This window comes from Alligator sinensis, unplaced genomic scaffold (assembly GCF_000455745.1).
Source record: "Alligator sinensis unplaced genomic scaffold, ASM45574v1 scaffold423_2, whole genome shotgun sequence".
Classification (NCBI taxonomy): Eukaryota; Metazoa; Chordata; order Crocodylia; family Alligatoridae; genus Alligator; species Alligator sinensis.
The window spans coordinates 133,330-147,466 of NW_005843263.1; the positions used below are offsets into that span (position 1 = coordinate 133,330).

The following is a 14,137-nucleotide window of genomic DNA, read 5'->3' on the forward strand; positions in this document are numbered from 1 at the left end:
TCCTGCCTAAATCAGCCCAGCCAAGTGTTTGTCTAAGTTCTTGAAATTATGCAGGGATGGAGAGTCCACAATTTCTCCAGGTTGCCTGTTTGAATGCTTGGCCACCCTTAGCCAGCAAATGTTTCTTAATCTCCAGCCTAAATTTTCTCTGTTTCAGCTTGAGGTCAAAGGCCAATCTCCTACAGCCACAGAGAAAAGGCCATCTCCATCCTCTTTATAATCACCCTTCACGTATTTGAAAACTGTTACTGAATTCCCCCTCATTTTTCTCTTCTTCAGACTAAATAACCCATTTTTCAGCCTTTCGTCATAAATAGGGACGTACCTAAATTGCAGCAGAAGTGTGCTGCGCAGCGGCTCCTTTAATCTTACTGTTTTCACCATGGTCCCCGCCCCCCGCACTGATTGGTGGAGGGGCCCTGGCAGCCTCACCACTTGCGGCTTGATCCTGATCAGCCAGGAGGCAAAAACTGTGGTTTCAAATATACTGTGGTTTTTGCCTCCCGCTGCTGATTGGCCGAGGGGCCCCATCAGCCCTTCCACTTACTGCTGATTGGCTGGAGACAAAAACTGCAGCATATTTAAAATAAAAATTTTGCCTCCCAGCTGATTCAACAGCAAGTGTCAAGCAGCAGGGCCAGTGGGAGCCCTCCTACAATCAGCAGCGGGGGCGGGGCGGGCAGTGTGTGCAGCAAAAGCAGCAAGATTAAAGGATCCACTGTACAGTGCACTTTCACTGCGATTTAGGTAGGTCCCTACCCATAAATCATACCTCCCAGGCTTCTAAGAATGTTTTCACTCTCCACGGGACTCTTTCCAGTCTGTGTATATCCTTTGGGCTCCATCCTTCTTGAGCTATGGGGTCCAAAACAGGATACAGGACTCAAGGTGAGGCCTCAACAATGCTGAATGCAGCGGAAAAATCACTTTTCTTGATTTGAAAGTTCCACTCCTGTTAATACAACCCAGTACGCTGTTGGCTAATTTTGCAATAAGAGCAAATTGTTGGCTCATGTTTAGTTTATAGTCCACTGTAATCCTGAGGTCCTCTGCAGTACCACAGCCTAGCCAGTTATTCCCCAGTCTGTATTTGTGCATGCAATTATTCCATCCCAAATTCAGGGATTTGTCTTTGTTGAATTTAATCTGATTGATTGCAGACCATTTCTCCAGTTGACCCAGGTTATTCTGATTCCTAGCCCTACCATCTGCAGTTCCACACAACTTGATGTCACCTGCAAATTTGCTAAGCGTGCACTTGATCCCGTTGTCCAAACTGTTAATGATGTACAACAATTCAACAATAATGTATCCAGGAGAGACCCCTGGCAAACCCTACCTGAGATCACCTCTCAACTAGACATTGAGCCATTAACAACTATTCATTGAACAGGATGAACCAACTAGTTTTGTGTCCACCTTAGAGTACTTGCATCTAATCTGTATTTCCTTAGTTTGTTAATAAGCCTTTCTGTTCTTGTGTCTGCAGCCTAAAACTACTCTACCTCTGTCCTGTTTTCTACATTGCTGCAGTTTTAATTCAGAATGTTCTCTGGCTCCACTTATTTGGCATTTATACAGATTTAAAGAAATCGTTTACACTTCTGTATCTTTCTTCTGCTTTCTGTGTAGAGAAAGTTTAACAAGAATTAATATTTAAAAACTAGTTAGCCCTCTAGATAAGTGTTTGGTTTTACCGTTCATCTGTAGGACAAGACCTTTCACTGGTTATTAAATCCCAAAGGTGCTGACACCAGTTCAGTGGATATGATTTCCAGAAGAGGGTTATCCCCTTTCCAATGGTGGGACTACCTTTGTCACTAGGGTTACATGTCATTTAGCTGAAGGGGCTCCATCTTTTTTTCCCCCACGTTTTCTTCCTTGATTGGTCTCAGACACGTGCAAGCTACATGCACTGACAATAGGTTGTCTTCTTGCAATAATTGTTCTTGCCCAGTTTTAGTTGGGGTTAGGCCCTGTACTGCATTTCACCTGTACCTCCACTTAAGAATCTTAGGTAAAATTACACAATCCTTCCACATCTCCTTGGGATAGATTGTGACAGATGGCTGCAGCCCTGCATTGTAGATTAGAGAGGACCTAGTGGAATAGGGGCTCTCAGGTGCATTGTGCTCCAGGGAGACATAGTTCCTCCTGGAGTATTGAGGAGCACAGTTGGTGTGCAGCTGCCATTGCTCTCCCCTCAAAGAGGGTGCAGCATCCCTCTGCTAGTTTCTTCCCCACTTCTTCCTACCGCCCCACTTACATACCCTAGCAGTAATGGTAGAATTAGTTGTAGCTCACTGACTTCAATCAGTTTTGCTGTGGCTTTGGGTGCAAGCTTTGATCCCTTAATAGTAAAAAAAAAAAAATCAGGCAGTCTAAACTATCCCTTTTTAGGTATACCTGACCTTCCCTGGAGGTTGTATTGATTAGCAGCTGTTTTCTGGAATCTGTGTTTGGTCAAATAACTTTCTCTGTGGGGTCAGAAGTCTTCCTCATTTCAAAGTAGTGAGTCATACTCCCACTTTTAGTTCAGTTGGGCTTGATATATGCCACAAAAAAAGCAGTTCTGTGCTACATTCAGTTGCTGTATGGTACCTAGGTAACACAGTGATAGATCTATGAGACAAGGTAGCCCAGGGTGCATTTTACCATAGTCCACAGAATCTAAATATAGCCAAGTGACACCTATACGTCTGAATGAATACTCAAGGCCTAATCCAGCACTCAATATCTACAGACTTTTGAACCATGCAAGCCTGAGATGGGAGTTACCAGAACCTGTCCTTCATCCTGCACCACACCTGAGATTTGTGAAGCTCAGTCAGAGAATGAGAACACATTGTTCTTTATTTTAGTAGAATAAGCTTGCTCTGCCATGCTAAATATGATCACTTTTTTAATACAGTCAGTGATGCTGTTTAAGGGTTAATTTCAACAGCAGAACCTGTGCATTGAGTTTTCTTGTTTGCAGGGTTCCCCATTGTAATGCAATATACTCTGCCCTTCTGCTCCTTAACACTTAACACAGACTAAGCAGTGCTCTGTTAACTGATATGTGCCATGGTTATATGCCATGGTTATATATATATGTGTGTGTGTGTGTGTGTGTGCTTCCTTGGTATCTCTCATATTTTAAGTATTTGATGCTCTTTGTAGGCAGCATAAATGATCAAAAATGGTGGTTATTGAAATGCTCCTTAGAGTCAATTTTGGTCAGTGTTTGCCTACCTTTTACTTTTGGAACATTGATCTTAATGCATTTTCTTTTCTCACATTTTGATGCTTTATTATGAGATGATCTATTGGTTTTATGATGAACTTTTGTTTAGTGAGTGATGGAAATGAAAGAAAGTGATATGGAGGTGCATGTAGGAAGTGTCTTTACCTGGTTATATATACACAATAATGTGCCTCAGAAATGTATTTTGAGACTGATGCAAAGTAATTTTAGGGACAGATTGTCCTTACAGATTGTAACTTACACAGGAGTTAACTCAGAGTACGTCTTCTGAAGTTGATGGGGCTACAGTCATGTAGAATGAGTGTGTCTTAGTGATAAATTAGACTCATAAACAATCCTTTTATAACTGAGTGGTTTTCTTGAACTATATAATTCCACCATATCACAACATTGCAATGACCGTTGTATCATTAGTGTTCATTAAGTTTGGGTGTTATATTTCCAGCAAATGTTCAATTAAATGTAAATTAATTACTGTGGAAAGATAATCTAAACAAAGTATAGAGCTAATGGAAATGTATAACCCTATACTAGATGTTGATGTTTCATATGTAGCAACTTTGGTTTTTTAATTAATTATATTGGTTATGAGGAACTAGTTTGCCACCCAATTCTTGGTCATTTCAGCAAAGCTTTGCCAGGGGACCAGAGGTATTCAAGAGATGTAGGGATTGCCATCCTCTCCCCTACCTTACAGTAGGATGCTAAACATCGGCACTGCTGCTCCAAAGTCTCTACTTCAGTCCCCCCATATCCAATGGACCCTTGTAGGCATGATCTCACTAGCCAGTCTCTGGTACTGCCACTGTCTTCAGCTACCTGTGGTGCTTCTGGAGAGTCCCTATATTCCTTTTTCCACCATGCCTTGGAACTCTGTTTGGTAGTTCCTCTGATTTGGGCTTTGTGCCTCCTTTAAGTCTCTTTTTAAGACACCTTTCCCTAAAGGTCAGTGGCTGTAGGGCCCTGCCCATTGGCAACTAAACAGATGATATAATAAAGAAAAAAAAGACATCAAAGTGACAATGGTAACAGTTATGGCAGCTTTATCACCCCAACACTCTTGGCCTTTACATTCCAGTTCTCATATACTTAGATGATTTCCCATGAGCAAAGACCTATAGTCAGTATCGTCTGTAAAGGACTGAGTACACTGTTGATACCTAGTAAATAAAGATACATTTTCAATAATATATTGCCATGCTGAATTATTTAATGAGCGCAGAGGGCTATACTTCTAATCACAAGTACCATCTTTTGAGTTTGTCACAAAATGACTTTTTGTCATAGCTCAGGGAATTGATTCCATGTGACATTCCTATTTTCAATTTTGCTGCTTTGATTTCTCTGTTTTCCTCATTAATTATTATTATTTTTATAGAAAATAAACAGATTTATTAGCCAATATTTCTGTTTGTAAAAGTTGTGGTTTTCCTATGTGAGGTCTTCTCAGTTTTGACAGTGAATCTTTCCTGTCCTTCTCATCATTGCTTCATCTTCCATACTGCAACATGTGCAACATGTGGTGGTTTTTCCTACTATTTATGCACCCTGCTCTCATTCAAACCCCATCTTGAAATACACTTCTTCCATAAAATCTTTAAAATGAATCTACCAAAGAAAGTTGCCTTGTCTGATCTGTCTGACCTACTCTTTTTTCTCCCACTTGCTACCCTTTCTTTTAGTATTTTCTTTTGCCATTTTGTTATAGGTTTTTCTTTTTTAATTAGATTGAAATCTCTTCTAAGCAAAGAACCCTGTTCATGTGCTATTTGTAGGGGCCTACCGAAATTATAAAGGCAGGCAGGAAATTTCACAGGCCAATCATGAGGCTGGCCATCATATTTGTGGGCTTATTGCAGTGGGGCCTTCACATGCCTGTGCCTGAGAGGGCCCAGTGAACCCACCCTCGCCATTGATTGGCCAAGAGCATTGCCTGTCATGCAGCCCTGCCCATCACCGCAGATTGGCCAAGAGGGGTGAGACAGTGTGATGGGCAGCCCTCTCAGTCAATCAGTGGTGAGAGGCGGTGTGGGGAGGGGACTGCCATCTTGGCTTCTCCCCTTTGCGCTGGTAACTCCCTGCCCTCCCCCCCGGTGGGCTGCAAGGCTGGGCTGCAGTGGCCATGAGCACTGCTCACTTCCACTGGGGTTTTTCTTTTAATTTTGCAGATTTCACAGACAATGCCTGATTTTGCAGGTTCTGCAAAATTGCGAATTGAGTAGGTCCCTAACTATCTGTAGTTACAGCACTATGTAAATAATAATACATTTAATCAGGGTTTGGCTGGAAAACTGGTGTCTATATTTTGAGGTGGTGAGAGATGTTCAAAATAAACCTTCTATGATGACATAGGACAGTGAAATGGAAACCAGCCGAGCAAGCTTCTCAGCACCAGTTCCCCTCTGAAGGGACTGATTTAGTACAGATCCAGGCATCTTCTGTAAATCATCAGTAAGATCTGGTTTTGTGATGTGAAAGCAGATTTAATTGTTGTTGAACTGAGGCTTAAATTTGCTGATTTTTTTGTCTTTATCACTTCAGTCTGTTGCCCTTTTAATTTAATTGTATTTCAGTGTCTTTCCTGTTTGCAGTCAAGAGAATTGTGTGCACTCTGTGGACTGCAGTTTAATGACAATAAAGATTCCAACCTAAAGTGCGGACTGTACTGAATGCATCAAAGTAGCATGGAAAGAAAAGAACCCTCAAAGTTATGGCAAAATATGTCATTTATGCCATTCTGTGCAGAAGAAACTGGCTTCCATCCTAAAAATGTGAAAATGCTCAGCAGTCAAAACAGGATGTAATTGGAGAATAATTAAACTGCTTAAATTTTGGTATGGATTTTTGCAAACCGACATGTGGCTGAGATGTGAATTGGCAGGACAACAAAGTTTCACAACAGAGACATCACTGTGCACACTAGCAAAAGCCTGTTTCCTGTGGCAGCAAGCCCTATGTCCTTGGAGTCATTCTTTAATCCAGTAGCGTGCAATACAGATCTCAGGGGCTGAAAAATAACTACAACTCATTATAAAAGGTTATTTGAAAAATAACTGGTCTCTTAGATCCAGATTGTTCAAATCATACAGTGGCACTATAGAGTGGAAGTCCAAGCAAGAACATGAAATTTAGGATGGTTGTAGGTTGAAACCCCTTGCTGGCATGCTGGTAGTTCATTCTGCTAACTGAGGAGCCATTCTTTCACCTTCTACCTGTGATTGGATTTTATTTTATTGGTTTCAATTTTATTTGGCCTGCTGTAAATAGTAAAACTAAAAAGAACTGAGTTGCCCAATATAGCTACTTCATCCTTGGAGCAGTTAAGTATATAGGAGAGTAAGCATCTGGGGAGCTGATATAAACCGTGCTGCATAATGCAACTTTTGTTTATGGTGCACTCTGGGCAAAGAAGCCCAAACAATGTAAAATGAAGCCTTTCAACAAATGCTTTCTGATATAATTTTCAAGATTTGATTGTCTGCCAGAAATGCATGGTGGTAATATAACAATACACTTCCCAAATGAGAGTGCTTTCACATGGGAAACTCTCAAAGATGCAAGCACAGAGGCTTTTCCCAAAAGACTAGAGAATTGACTTTACTTTCTGATTTGTCCCTTGCTGAGAAAATAAATCTAGGGAGATGCTTGTGATAATTTGGGCTATGAGGCAATCCCTCAGTTAACTTCCCAGAAAAAATGAGTAAAGGATAAGATCTTTTATAGTTACGAAAAGACTATCATAAATTTATAAAGCATTTCACCAGTACATAATACATACATACCCTGCCCTGAGGACCTTGTTTTCTCTGCTGTGCTGAAAAAAATTGAAATACATGTAGACGAAGACATGATGACAAGGAGAGTTAAGCTGAAAAGTTCTGTGAAACAGTTTGAAATGCAAGGCATGTGTTAAAGGTCAATTTGAAGGAGAAGAAGATTAGTTGGCACACTAGGACTATGAGGCAGTCCTTTTACAGGTGAACAGAGCAGTTTATGAATGGTGAAGTATATATATAAAACCCTCATAGAACATGAAGTGCCTACCCCAAAGTTTACAATTGGAAGATACCAATATACGTAATATAGAAACAAGGCAAAATAGTATAGCTAGCCATTCTCATGACATTTTCTTTATTGTCACAGTTAGGTCAAAAGTGTAGGATGCCTGGAAGCATCACTTAATGGGAATTATACTTCATTTTGAAATTAAAATAGCTTACAATTAAATTACATCTCCACAAACAGCATTCAGATTTTATGGCCATGTTTTGTTCTCAGTAGCATGGCTGAACTTCTAACAGAAGTCAGCGTGCACATATAACTGGGTGTGTCTACTGACATTGAGCCATTTACTGCACAGTAAACATCTTGGCTTCTACATCTGAGCCCGTTAGGCTTAAGTAAACTAATTTACTCCACAGCAGGATAGTACTTGTATTTACTCTGCAGTATTATCCTACTGTGGAGTAAAAAACTCTGCAGCAGCACACACGTAGATGCTGTCCCAGCTCTCTGGGACACAAGGGTGCTTCAGTGTGGGGGATGCTTGCCAGCTAGCCCTGCTCCCTTGTGCCCCAGCCAGCCCTTCTGCAGTACAATCAGCCAGTCCCAGGGCACAAGGAGAGCAGTCCCAGGGCTCAATGATCCCCAGGGCCCCCTGCCAGCTGGGGCTGCTTTGACCTGGCTCCACGGACTGTGCATGAATAAACTCCAGAGCTTATTGCTCTGGAGTTAATTGTTCCTGGGCGCACGTTCAAACAGTGCAGACGGCTGTGTAACAGGCTGCCAGTAAACCCTGTTACTTAGAGACTGGAAATGGCCGCTGCCCTGGGTGGGGGAGGCAGAGGCTCAAGTGTGGCAAAAGGATGATGTTTAAGCACAGTTCACTGTGGGAAATTCCACAGGAAAGAATTATGAAGAGCGATGTGGAGGTGGAGGACAGTGGCAATAAAAATGGACAGCCAGGAGGAGAACGGTGCCTAGGAGGGCAACAGGCGAGAGAGACAAAGAGAACAGCAATAAATCAGGTAGAAACCTGATTAGGAGGACGCCAAACAAATGGAGCCCCAGCACACCGGTAGGTGAGATCAGAGATTCTACTTACCATGATAAATGGCTGCAGCAAAGATGTTTCGGAGAGTGAGTCCCGACCAACCTAGAAGAGAAAGAAGAATGGAGTAGGGTAATGATAACCTACTCTGGGACCCTGCCAATGGGGATAGTTTCTGTTGCATTGGCATTTATGTTATTCATTGTCTGAGCTGGGAAGAGCTAATAAACAAAACAGCTATTAAAATTGAGCACACAGGAACCATCTGATTTGTATCTTGCTTGGGATTAATATTCCAATTTTTTTCCCATCAAAGCATGGCATGCGAGTCACTGAGCAAGGCAGGGAGGGAGCAATAAACTGCAGAGGTATAAGCAATAAGCTCCACAGTTTATTCATGTGTAGTAATAGCACGTGTAAATGTGCTCACTGAGACCATGATTTGGCCGACTGACTTTTAAAATATGCATAAATTGTATGCATAATACATTGGCAGCAAATCTTTTAATAATAAAGCTCTTAAACTCTATATTAAAGCTTTGGAAAGCTAAACAGAGTTTTGTTCAAAAATAATGTTCATATACAATAATGTCTATAACATTTTTCCACAGAACAAGAAAGCAGTTAGAAATTGTCGTAGACAAGTTTGTTGATGAGAGAGAAGAGGGAGAAAGAAGTTGACCTTTCACTTAATTGTAAAAAGGACACGAGCACAGCTGGTAGAACAATATTGTATTTGGACCTGTTTCCCACTCATCAATTGTTCAAAACCAGATCAGGATTTTTAGTAATTATGCTTGTAATTGTTTGCCAAAGAGTTTGTATGGCTCTTCCACAAACTGCCCAGAGTGAACATTCTTCCAGGTACTCCAGATATAGAGTTTGAAGCATATAAGAAAACATGCAAGTTGCACGTTTATAGTTTCTTTTCTCTGACTGGATGAATTACATTTACAAATAGATGTTCCTGAAAAGAAAACATTAGGGAATGGCATCTTCCAGGGCAAATATAAACTGTCTAACAAAACACATATTTAGGGATGTTATCCTGTGTTTATCTAGCTAAGCATTCTTTTGTAAGAATTCTGGTTTTCTGATAGTGCATCATTCTTATTTCTATTGTCATCTTATCTTCTTGTTTCTTTCAGTAAGCTGGTTAAGTTAATTAGCGTAAAAGGATTACTGGTAAAGGGATCTAAAGATAATTACCAGATTGGATAGAATAGAAGGATAAGGGGATGGTGGATGCAGAGGTTTGCTGCTCCCCCCTTGTTGCTCTCTTCTAGAATTCATAGGTTGCTATATTAACAAATGACTGGATGAACCCACTGGCAACAGGATTGCTGCTGAGAACACAAGCATGCTTCGTATACCTCATGTATGGCCTTATTTTTTGCCTAACTGATTAGCCAGTGACCATTACTCCTCAAAATGAATTGCTGTCAATTTATTTGTTTGACCATCTGGTGACAGGAAAGAAGATAATGCACTTGATCATTTTTTTTAGTCCTTCTACTTCACTTCGTGCCCTGTGGGATGACGGTATCATTTTTAGGGTAAAAGAAGATATCTATTTTTGTAATTTTTTCTGCAAGTCCAGTCTTGCATCCTGTAACACTTTAATCTGTAAATATCTTAGCATGGCACTGTTTCAAGGAAAGGGAATGTGGAGGGCTTTCAATGACTGGTTCATAGATCAAATCACAGAGATAGCCTTTGTCTCCTTTTCTCTTTTCAGTTCCTTTAAACATCTTTCTCCAAAGACTGTCTTCTCATACTCTTTTCACATCCAACAAGATTCCCTTAATGGCTTTTGTTGCATTAGGGATAATGAAGTGGCCCCAGTGTCATCTTCTCCTGTGTGAAAGAAAGCTTCTTTTTATAGTTTTTTTCCTCCTTCCATTGTGGCTACTAAAGTTAAAAAGAAAAAGATATGGTCATCTAGGAAAAGTGCCATCTTCTCTTCCTATCCTGAGCTTTAATGCAAGACAACCTCTTCTTATGTAAAGCTACAGGATTCCATATTTACAAGTTTCTTTTTCCATCATGGATATCTGTTAATGCTTTGTTGTGGAGTTGTTTCACATCCACCTAATCCCTGGCCTTGTACTTTGTGTGTGTTGTTTGAATCCTCCTCTTGTCATGTGCAGCTATTTCTTCAAGATTCCTAGTAGTTACATAGCCATCAATTCCCTGAATATGAAGTATTTAACTTCCTGACAGTCTATCACAGATATTCTTCATCAGAACTACCATTAAAGTTGTGTGTAGGTCTGGCCTTTGTGATGGCTTACAAAGTGAAGTGCTCCTTGGGTGCATGATAGGAAATAAAATCTAGAAATAGATTTTAAAAGACTGGCATAGAAACTCAGGTTTCACAATCTGCATATAGCTGAATAGGCTCTGCCTGTTCAGAGATTATATTCTAAAGAAGAAAAAGAAATGTTATTCCTGTATAAAAGCTGAAAGCAGTTCTCTGGTATCTCATTGTCAGGAGGTTGGAACTGAGAAAAATATACTGGATGAGTAAAACTTAAATCACAGAATTTTAGAAAATGAGGGTTGGAAGGGACCTCAGGTGACCTATTAGATCATTCCAGCTATAACTTTGTTGAGCTAGGCCTTAAAAACCTCAAAGGATGGAGATTCACCTTCTCTCTAGGTAACCCATTTCAGTGCTTCACCACCCTCCTAGTGAGAGAGTTTTTCCTAATATCCAACCTAAACTTACCTTGCTGCAATTTGAAACCATTGTTCCTTGTTGTGGCATCTGCCACCATTGAGAACAGTCTAGCTCCACTAGATCAATACTCCTATTGATCACAAAATCAAGATCTGAAGGAGAAAAATATAGACCTACAATTTAGCTCTGTAAAAATAATTGCAGCTAATAATTACTATAAGGATGGCCCCAAACAGTACCATTACCTATAAGTGAAAGTCCACATGAACTGTTTCATCCCAGTTCATCCTCCCACCACCTCAATAGTGAAATTAGATAACTGTTCAAATATCCTTGTTGTAGTGGGATCTAGTAGGGCAGCTTTCTCACCACTTCAAAGATGCCCTAAAAGTAAAAAAGAAATTAGGTCAATGGGAAGCTAGTTTAAATATGAATTGCACAACAAGACATACTGGGACATTGAACATGGAGAATGTGCTGACTTGTTCCAGACAAGTCTGTTTTTCTTTAACTCCTGGTATATGATTTCTTGTTAAAAAATCTCTTGCTTGTGAACAGATCAAAGTTTTGACCTTGTTTCCCAGTATGCATGTAACCAAATAGGCTCTGCCTGTTCAGAGATCATTTTCTGAAGACAATGTTTTCTCTTGATACCCACCTGTTTCTCTTTCATTTTAGTGTTTGATGTTTCCTTCCTAGGTTGTTACTACTGTTCCTCCATTTTTTTCTGTTTCATTTTTCAGCCTCTGTTAAAAGAAATACTGGATGGCAGCTTGTTTCCCAGTATGCATGTAACCAAATAGGCTCTGCCTGTTCAGAGATCATTTTCTGAAGACAATGTTTTCTCTTGATACCCACCTGTTTCTCTTTCATTTTAGTGTTTGATGTTTCCTTCCTAGGTTGTTACTACTGTTCCTCCATTTTTTTCTGTTTCATTTTTCAGCCTCTGTTAAAAGAAATACTGGATGGCAGCAGGACTGCATGAAAGATGAATTTATAATAATTGTATCCTTGGAGCAGATATGATTCTGATCCAGTTCAGGCTGATAAAAAATTTGGTAACTCCCAGTACTCTACCAAAAAATTAACAGCTTGGAATTGCATTGTTATTCCAATGGCAATCATTTCATGTACCATGCACAAGACTCTAGTGCACTAAGCACTGGTCAGCTGGTTGTGCCATTGCTTCTATATGAATTTAGAAGGATGAATGCAAACTATTGAGTCTACAGCACTACTTTCCACAGCATCTAATTTTCTTTAGTGTCATCCATTTATTGGTTATGACTGGATAAAGTAGTTCAGGCCATTTCTTCTTTTGAGATCAGTAACTATCATTTTCAGAGGTAAACACTGATGCTAGAGCTGAAAGATAACCATTAACTAACTTGTCTATTCCTCCTACCAGTGTAGGATTATTAGCTGTATTCTTCACATTATTATTATCTCTATATTATTCATTGTCCAATCATAGAAATCTCAGAAAAAAATTATAGAAAAATCAGGGTGGACAGGATTTCAGTACATCACCTAGTTGAACCTGTTTAAATACTCAAAGCCAAATTGTCCAACATGCTCTTAAAAACTTCCAAGGCTGGAGATTCCACAGACTCTCTAGGTAATCTGTTCCAGTTCTAAATAAGCTTTATAGTTAGAAGTTCTTCCTAATATTCAACCTTAAACCTCCTTTATTGCAACTTAAGACCATTACTTTTTGCCTGATCCCTGTGGACAGAGAATAGCAGCATCTCTTCCTCCTTATATCAGCCCTTTTGTATTTGAAGACTGCTATCATATCCCCACTCAACCTTCTGTTCTTCAGGCTTCATAGATTTCAAAGATTTCATAGACATTTGGGCTGGAAGGGACCCCGGAGGATCATCGAGTCCAGCCCCTGCCCAGGGGCAGGAAGTCCGCAGGATCCAAAAGTGTCTTGAAGGTGTTCAAAGTGGTGCTTGAACCACCTCCAGCGGCAGTCTATTCCAAACCTTGGGGGCTCGGACAGTAAAGAAGTTCTTCCTTATGTCCAGCCTGAAATGGTCACAGAGGAGTTTGTGACCATTTGATCTTGTCATCCCTTGGGGTGCTCTGGTGAACAGACATTCCCCCAGATCCTGGTGAACACCCCTAATAAACTTATAGGTGCCCATCAGATCACCCCTGAGCCTGCGCTTTTCCAGGCTGAAGAGTCCCATGGCTCTCAGCCTCTCATCATAATGTCTGTTATCCTGACCTCTGATCATGCACGTGGCTCTCCTCTGCACTCTCTCAAGCTTCTCCACACCCTTTTTGAATTATGGAGCTGAAAACTGGATGCAGTACTCCAGGTGTGGCCTCACCAAGGCCAAGTACAATGGGAGAATGATGTCCCGGGATTTGCTCAAGAAGCATCTATGGATGCAAGCCAGTGTTTTGCTCACTTTACTAGCCACAGCATCACATTGAAGGCTCATGTTCATCTTGTGGTCAATCATGACCACCAAGTCCCTTTCATCTGTAGTGCTAACCAGTGTAGCACTGCCAAGCCTATAAGCATGCTGCAGGTTTTTCCTCCCAAGGTGGAGAACCTTGCTTTTTTCAGTGTTAAACACCATCAGGTTCTCATTGGCCCATTTCATGAGCCTGTCAAGATCTGCCTGGATCACCCTCCTGTCCTCAGGTGTGGATGCTTTACCCCAGAGTTTGGTGTCGTTGGCGAACTTGGCTGGCCCGCTTCTGACACCAATGTCTATATCACTGATGAAGATGTTAAAAAGTACAGACCCTAGGACAGAGCCTTGAGGGACCCCACTGGTCACAGCGCACCACGACGATTGACTTCCATCAACCACCACCCTCTGGGTCCTGCTGCAGAGCCAATTCCCCAGCTAGCAGATCGTGGTGAGGTTGAGGGCGCAGTTAGCCAGTTTTGCCAAGAGGTAATCATGGGATACCAGATCAAAGGCATTTTTAAAGTCAAGATATTCTCACTGGCAGGAATATTTGAACACTCATGGTGCACGGGCCAGGTCCCGGAGGACTGGAAAAGGACCAATGTGGTCCCCATTTTCAAGAAGGGGAGGAAGGAGGACCCGGGCAACTATAGGCCAGTCAGTCTCACCTCCATCCTTGGCAAAGTCTTTGAAAAAATTATCAAGGCTCACATTTGCGAGAGCCC

At 41.0% G+C, this 14,137-nt stretch overlaps 1 protein-coding gene and 1 long non-coding RNA gene across 3 annotated transcripts in view; one reads left to right on the forward strand and one right to left on the reverse strand.

Annotated features, from left to right (window-relative positions):
• SLC16A12 (solute carrier family 16 member 12) overlaps positions 1-14,137 on the forward strand; it is a 72,719-nt gene that overhangs the window by 1,546 nt on the left and 57,036 nt on the right. The gene's annotated exons all lie outside the window — the stretch shown is intronic.
• Positions 3,123-8,398, reverse strand: LOC112548543. Its single transcript, XR_003092244.1, has 3 exons — positions 8,352-8,398; positions 7,030-7,061; positions 3,123-4,407 (listed from the first exon to the last, which is right to left on the reverse strand). It is a non-coding gene; the product is annotated as an uncharacterized LOC112548543 (long non-coding RNA).